The sequence below is a fragment of the Melitaea cinxia genome, chromosome 11 (genome assembly GCF_905220565.1).
Source record: "Melitaea cinxia chromosome 11, ilMelCinx1.1, whole genome shotgun sequence".
NCBI classification, from domain to species: Eukaryota; Metazoa; Arthropoda; class Insecta; order Lepidoptera; family Nymphalidae; genus Melitaea; species Melitaea cinxia.
This window is the reverse complement of record NC_059404.1, coordinates 12990952-13000059: the sequence shown is the minus strand read 5'-3', so window position 1 is coordinate 13000059 and position 9108 is coordinate 12990952.

Below are 9108 nucleotides of genomic sequence, written 5' to 3'. Positions count from 1 at the left end.
TATTTTAAATATTAAAAATACTTTATATAAGTTTTTAAATAAATTGTCATTCGTATTTTTAATATCCCATACAAATGTATCATATATATTAATAATGGTAAAGTAAAAGTAAAGTAAGTAAGTAAAATAAGGTTTTAATGTTTGCTTTCCTTTTTAGAAAAATCTTCCCAATTTCTCCACATAAATTATATATATATATATATATATATATATATATATATATATATATATATATATATATATATATATATATATATCATTTAATAGATAATTGCTTGCTCTACCGGCATCAACAACGAAAAAAATTATTATTGGTTCTGTTTTTGTATATTACATTAATTATTAAAATTATATATATAACGACTTTAATTTTGAGCGGTCAGTAAATTTATTGTTCAATTTCAAATCAACTCACGTATAAATACTTTTTTGTAATTTTGTAAATTGATATTATACTTATTTAGTGCGAATTATTCGCACGGGTATAGCTAGTTTATAATAATAATACTTTCTCAGGTAAATTTATGATTATACACAAAATACCTACAAAATTTAATTACATGCAACACGTTTCTATTAACAAAGAGGTGTAAATGGTTTACCGATGTATACTAAATTAAATGATAATTACTACATTGTACATTACTCTCAATCGAAAGCTGAGGCCTATTTAATTAGATTATCGTACAGATGTTATAATTATGTGATAAACGGGAATCTGTTCTCTGTCTGTAAATCGTGATAACAAATTAAGGTTCCATATCCGATGCCTTTTTGTCCAAAGTTAGCAAGAAACTATTCAGTATTTCCATGTATGTAGTCATGTCTTGTTGCTTATATAGAGCATAAGATGGCGTGCGCGGCTTTACCTGCATTAGCATTCAGCCAGTAACATCCCACTGTTGGGTATAGCTTTCTTGGCTTTCTACATATAGGATTGGAGCTTAATCCACCACGCTTCTCCAATCCGGGTTGTCGGTCCCTACTATGAGTAACAATCACTATAGATTATTTAGGATATAACCGGGACCGACGGCTTAATGTACTCTCCGAGGCACGATGGGGAGACCCACAAGGACAGAGATCCAAACCGGAAAGAAATATTGTACAAATACAAATATCCATCCCGAACAGGAATCGAACCCTGGAACCCCTCGATCGAAAACCGACGGTGTTTTAGGCGACTACTCGGATCACTACACCAGAGCGGTTATCACCTTACATTAACGTACATATTAAGAAGAATATTTTTTTTCACCCATATAAGTTTTCTCAGCAAAGATGTTATAGAAAACGTAATAAAGATCCTGTTGCGATCCTGAAACATACAAAGGAACAAAGGCTTTCCCTATATTAAATCTATTAAGGTACCACAAAAACCATTTAATCTTTAAAAAAAAAAAAATGTTAAACGAAAGTTCTATCTTAGAAGGAAGAGGTGAATGATTCAATTTCGCTCAGTAAATTAAAATTCAAGAGTTGTTTGCTTAAAACAAGAAAATTGTCTGCGATGTTCAGTCTTTAAAACATAATCTATTTTCAGGACGAAATGAGAAAATGCTTTTGATATTCCGTCTAATAAAGGGAACTAAATGAGGATTCAAATAAATTTCGTTATGTTCGGAATAGGTACCTACGTAAATTTTGACGTTGACAACCAACTGAATTTATGTTTCGATAACGAATACCCACAAATGTCCTTTTAAAGTAAACAATTTCTCTGTTTCAAGCTACTAAAATCGATGGTATAAGTTATAATATTTTCCTTTCTTTATATAATATGTAGATCACAATAGTAATATCATCATTGCCTTTTTCAAACAGCACCTTGGAGAAAACAACAACCAAAATATGTATTATGTTCCCAATATCACTGGGCAATTCTTCCTAGTCCATCATTTCCATCAGTATAGAAAATAAACATGTTATATTTTCATCGGCATAAAGTAGAAATTTGATCTACTTACAAAAACTATTAGTTACCTATTGTTACTATTACAACGATTACTTACTATTTTCATAAATAAAAACCTGAACCTATTATAAAGCAAAATAAATACAAAAAAAATAACGTCAGACGATTCCCCAACAACGTCCAGAATTCAAATTGTCAAATTGAAAGATAAATCTACTAAAATACGACAAAACTCAAATTTAAAAAGTTTAAAACAGTGTCTATTAAAAATCTGTCAATTAAACCAATCTTATGCCTATTTAAGTAGAGTTGAACAATTTGTATTACTATTACTATACTTTTCTGATATCGTAAAACGCATTTGCTATAAAAGATAAAATAGGTCTCAAATCTAAGGCCAGGGATCTGAGACTAACGATCTGTGAAGATCAATTTCAGATAGACCATGTGGATACGAAAGAGCAATAGCCTATTCTATCAAAGATATAGCAAAAACTTTTTATTGCTAAATATCCAGTTTGTAATAAAAAATAAATTTTCATTAGATGTATCTATGGTTGATACAAGACTTATGGAAGAAGCTTTTAAAAAGCAAATTAAGAGTAAAAAAGGTTAATTAAGGTTTTTTGTTTTCTAAGGTATATATTTGTTGTAGTATTATGACTTACCATAATATATGTGTATTTTATTGTTGGCTTTACAAACTTCGTTATGAATATGTACATTATATTGTGTCACCTTGAATAAGAGGACCTCAACTAACAAATTACAATACACAGATTAAAAATGACTATTAGGGATAAGCATATCCTTTGTACTTGTTTTTCATCGCATGAAGCTGATAAAATATTGTTCGTTTAACATATTATATAGATATATTTACTTTAACAATCAACTTTTTGATAATATTCGACTAAATCAGATTTTCATTAGGGCCGAATTGCGATGTATAGACCTCTTAGTCTGGGTGGAAATGTATGCTAAAGCTTGTATTCAGGTTACGACGTAACACATCATATCATTTCAGTATCGACCATTACACGAAAATAACTCTCAACTTTTATGAAAAATGTTTTTAATAGAAACAATATAAATACGGCTATTTAGCTATGGGTTTACTAAGACTAACGATAAAGGATCGAATCATTATTTTAATACTAGACTACACAACATTTAATCTTAAGTCGAATGTGTACGTTTTATCTTTTATTAATATAAACAAAATCACTGTCTATATTGGCACTTAGAAAAAAATCGAAATTCGATATACTACATAGTCGCTTTATAAATTATTATATATTCTGTCGCCAGTCGCAATTCGAACTTCGCACTGTAATATCGTCGCAATAATTAGATATTGTAAATTATAATATTGCAATACACATGTCCACACTCAATTGCGTTTCATTATATCAACCACAAGGCGAAGTTTATTTCAAGGTTTTCTTAATGTATGCATCATCTTCCTGTCTTTATCCCACTTATGTAGGGTCGGCACAACATGTTTTCCTCTTCCATTCCTCTCTATTATTCGTCACTTCAGTGCTTACGCCTTTCTTTCTCATATCCTCACTCACACAATCCATCCATCGCTTTTTCGGTCTGCCGATCGCTCTTCGTCCTTCGACATTCATCCCAAGCATTCTTTTACCAACATAGCGTTCATCCCTCCTCATTACATGCCCATACCACGCTAACCTATTGCTCCTCATTTTCTCTGCACTGTATGCATGTGCATTTATTTACCATAATTAAAAAAAATCACGAGTGATAGCTAGCTGAGGAAATTACGAAAATTATAATATTTTATTCATATTTCAGTTTGTTTAATAATACTCGTCTTATTCTCGTTATACATACTTATATTTCGCAAAAAAATTCGTAAAACTTAGTTAGTTATAGTAAATTTTTAATCCAATTTTGATAATTACAACGAAATATCAAGTAAACAACCCTGTTTTCGGGATTTTATTACAGGTAGCCCGCAAGGTCCCCGATGCTCTATAAAGGTTTATTGTAACTAATATGGAACATGAGTATGGATTACCTTATTATATTATACATTAATTTGTCAATTTTGTAGCAGCGTCGAGTCCCTAAAGTGTTACCAATATTGTTTTATATAAGTTACAGTTTTTGTGCAAAATATATGCACGTTACTTACGATAAAATCAGATTAAAAATATATTCATTAGTTTTGTTAACACTCGTTTCTGAACGTTTTTTATTCGAATCTTCTCTAATATCTATTAATTAATCTTTGTTGTTTCAAACAAAAACTTAACACTTATTTTTATTGAAACATACTACAACCTAATTTAAATTTTCGCTACTAAAATTTGTTTCAAATGGTGATAATGATTTTTTTTACAATCATTACTAAAGGCTAGCAGACAACGCAGTATCATTAACAATATGCTTTCTTATTCATACTAAAAATAATAAAAAACATTTAAAAGAGACAACAACAGACTAAATAACAACAAAGACAACAACTTACAATCAAGTGTAATAATAATTATTTAATCGACACCAAGTAGCACAGCATGAACACAGATAAGGTAATTGAATTATCTCCTATGATAACGCTCAACGATTCTTGAAGTCACAAACTGTAAGGGTACTCGAACCGTAAAACAGCGCTTAAGGCTTATGAAATTAGTAAATAGAGATGAATAACTATGAGGCATTAAAAGTAAAAATAAAGGATCTCACTCGCTCATAATGTTTGTAAACCAATATACAGGCGCAACACTAGAGGCGTACAATTCAACCACGTATAGGTACTACTTACCATTTTTATACAATACTTATATTAAAATCAGTCAAGGAGAAGTTAAATACAATTTTTTTTCGTATTAAGTGATAGCCGTAAAAAGAGAACGCTTCAGCCTGTAATATCCCACCGCTGGGCATAGGCCTCTTTTCCATGTTGGAGAATGTAGAAAAAGGATCAGAACTTAATCCACCACGCTTCTCCAATGCGGGTTTGCGTATATATTCTCTACTATGAGTAAAGATCGCTTTCAGGTGTACATGATAACAACCGGTACCGACGGCTTAACGTGCTCTCCGAGGCACGGTGGGGGTCTCCCCAAGACTGCACAAACATCCAGACCACGGCAAACATCAGTATGGCCAAAACAAATGTTTGTCATGTTCAGGGATCGAACCCGCAACCGCCAGTGCAACAGCCACAAACCAGTGCTGTGAGTGTTGCGCCAACGCGGCGTTAAAAAAGAGAACATTTACTACAAACTGTTTCAAAAATTTTCACGGTACAAAAGGAGACAGAGAAACGTTTGTTCGAAAATTAAGACCGATCTGAAAAAGGAATCAAAAATAATCCGAAACCCACAGCAGTAGCGTTATATAAAGTGTTCCGAACATTACCAAAAACTACGATGCTCTTTTGTGTGCAATTTTCGTTATTTTAGAAATTTTTTATTTTCTATTTTAATCGCCTTTTTATTTCAGTTAACACTCACACGTACCGAATACTGCCAGAAGGTAGAAATAGTGGAGAAATGTAACTCAGTTAATGACGACATTACTGTTTGACACGGTATTTTAAAATTACATCACGATGAAACCTTTAGAGTGCTTCCTGTACTTTTTACTATGTGGAAGGTAATAAATAGTGTTAAAATCGTAAACTTAAAGAGGAATTTATAATGTCGAAATATCTCGTGAATGACGTCGTTTCATTCAATTTGTAGTCATTTATTGGCATTATTCTTTTTAACCAGGTTCAAAAAAGGAAGAGGTTCTCTTAAATCGACTGTACTTTTTCATGTGTGTAACCTCAGAACCTTGGACCAATTTGGATTGGGAACCTTGGACATTTGGTGCTTGTCATAAGGTCCCTTTCAAATTTAATCGATATCTGAAAAGTACTTTTTGAGTTATTTCTAATAATGCCTATTTACTTGACTAGTGTTTCGTCTTTTCGGTCGGTTTTAGTGTTTCGGTTGTGAGCAAACACAATTATTACATAAATCAAATATATATATTGATATTTTTTTCATTTCATTTAGATTTTCCATGGTTTATTTAAGTCGATAATTCATAAATTTATTACCGAATTCGAGTACGACAAGAAACATTCACAGAATATATTCTAATAGGTATACCGTACATATTTTGTGCACGATAATATTCGTAATATGAAAACCACGCAAAAGTTCTGTATCTCCTACGTCCAAACAAACGAAGCCGAGAACAAAAAGCCAAAGCCGCTAAACATAAATCGTTCGAACGGAATCACGGATGCAAAGCTCGTAATAAATTGTCCTTAGTGCAGTTTAAACACTACCTTTATTAATATTATAAAAGAGGTTGGTGTTGTTTCTAAGTAGCTAGAGATCAATGTGTTCAATTTATTTCTGAAGTATGTGTAATTAGTTGTTAATAAGGCACTGTCAACACTTTAACGATATTTCTCTTTGTAACTTGTGTTGATGTAAATCTATAAGTTTCAGTTTATTATTTGAAGAGAAAAAGGCCTAAGCGACCTGTTTTTAACGGACTTCAAAAAAGGCGGAGGTTACTCAATTCGACCGTATATATTTTTTTATGTGTGTTCGGAGACAACTTCGTCGTTTATAAACCGATTTTGAGAAACTCTTTGCTGGAAAGGAGATATTCCAAGGGTGGTACCATAATAAGGAAATCAGGATATGGTTATGGAATCCCAGAGAAATTGAGGGTAACCCTCGAAAATCGTAGTGACGACTAGTGCGTTTGTTAATTTTTTTCGTCTACCTACGTTGTTATTACTTGTCGATGTATTTGAAGTCGGTTTTTTTCGTTTGCTGGCAAACACAATTATACCGTCTGCTAAAAATTACGAATAAGTAACTAAACTTACGTATTATAAACTTTTTAAGGAAGTGATAAAATGAGCTCTTTTGTTGTCCGTTTATTTTTACTGTTTAATTATGCATCAAAAATTACGCTATACATGTAGAAAGAATTGATAAATTCAAGTGAAACCACGTGTGATAATGAGTATAAATTTAAAAAGCGAAATTTTTTAAATAGCTTGTAGGTATGAGGTGTTTTATTAAAAGAAAACGACACCTCAAGACCTCATTCACGATGATGCCACTGATTAAACTACTTTTATTCGTAGAATAAATCCTTTGAAAGTATTTTTTTGCACGAAATAATTAAACTTGAGCGTATTAGCTAGAAATTTGCGAATTGAAAGATAATATGGTAGAAGCAAAGACGCTGTTATTAAAAAAACCTCAACAAATACTATACTTTTAAACTGTTTACATAAGCCATAATAATGACTGTCGTGGTATGAACGTTTGTGCTTACGTCATAACAGACAAGTCTTTCCCGATCCACCACTCAGGACTTCATTTTATTAGGAACGAAATGGTTGTGAACGAAGTGTTATTTTTATATTATTATGTATAATACTAATTTTAACTGAACTGAAATGGTCTGATCCTTGTAGTATATAAGGTAAATATTTCTTTAACAAATGTAACGATAGTAATCAGATTAACCAGTGAGTTTTAAATGTTCTCTGAGTGACTTTTTAATGGTGCAAAGACCTACAAGTATAAAAACCTGTAAAACAATACTTATATATGTATATTTATCTGATTAGGCAGAATTTTTACCTGCGACCGATGATGTTGTTTGTTATTAATTCATTTTTCCAGTAAAGAAGTGGGATCGTCTTTAAAATACATCACAATCCTTGTTGATAAACACGGGCTATTTCCGCAACTCGAGGTCTTAATGCACCTATTTTGCGTGATTGGCTGTGGACACTATTCGTGCCAGCCTAGCTCCTTGAGGAAGCCTAGCAGACCCTTCACGTTGCCTCAGATCACAATCCTTATATTCGAATAAAATACACTATACTCTAGTTATTGCAGATAATAATTTCGTCTTCAAGAACATGTAAGCGATTTATTATGATTTTATAAAAAACCTCTTGCTGACTAACTAGTTATTAACATTAGCTGAGTACAATTTCTTGCTTAAAGAAAGATTATAAAAAATCTCCGCAAAGCTAAACTTTTTAATGATAACAAAAGGAAGATAACACTACACTAAGTTGGCTCTTATTTTGTTTCCGCTGCATTATCTAATAGTATTTTGTATAATACAAAACTTTAGATGATATTCATTGTTCCTAAAGTATCTAATAATACCTCATTGCTCGTTTTTTTTGCAAACGAAATTGTCACAACATGAGAATTAAATTTAATAAATAACGATTCTCAAATTTTTAAACAAAACTTTTACCATAAATCTTAGTTTTAAAGGGAAAATGTAATTTAGAAAAAGGGAAAGGAGTACCTAAAACAAAATGGCTCCCAAGGGATTGTCAAAAAAAAAATGTAAGTCCATCTCGAAACCGTCCACTAGACCACGGATCGTAATGAATAAAAGAAAAGAACCGAACAACGAAAGAAGTAGACCATGAATAATGGAAAAACAAATGAAGTTATCTCTACATAAATAATAAAGTTTTTGACTTTGTTTACTAAGAAATACTTTAATTCTCTTATGAGCTGGAAACTCACTTGCACGCTTCCATCTGACTGAAACAAAGTTTAGTGAAGGCAAAAGTTGGATTTTTTTTAAAATAATTTTTAACGTATATTTCTCACTGCATGAACCGTTCTACGCACGCATAGCATGCAGTATCTGAAGATAAACAGTATGAGTTAATTTCACATGATCAGCTTATATCATCTTCTGCTGCACTGTACTAGTAACACTTTTGTATAGTGAACACAATCACGCAATAATTGAGACTAAGCTGGCACCATCAATCATAGTGATGCACCTAAAACATTACCATCTGTCGGTAGTAATATGAGAGAGGAGTGATCATATATCATTTCTTCCGACCCTTTTTAGGGACACTGATTTCTTTCCTTGTCTCCCACTCTTTTATGAAGTGAACAAATGCTATATACTAAATAAGCCTTATACTATATATTTTTTTTGTGTTGCGAACAATAGAACTTACAATAGGACTTTTAAAATTTTGTATGGCATTATTGCTTCAGAAATCTATTCATCGAAAACATTTTTAAGCGCATTTTTGAATAACAACAACGAATATAGACTGCTAGCTCTGAAAATACAAACTAAATAAAAGTCGCTTAGACCAAATATAAAATCATCATATCAAAAATTTCGATCTAACGGGTACA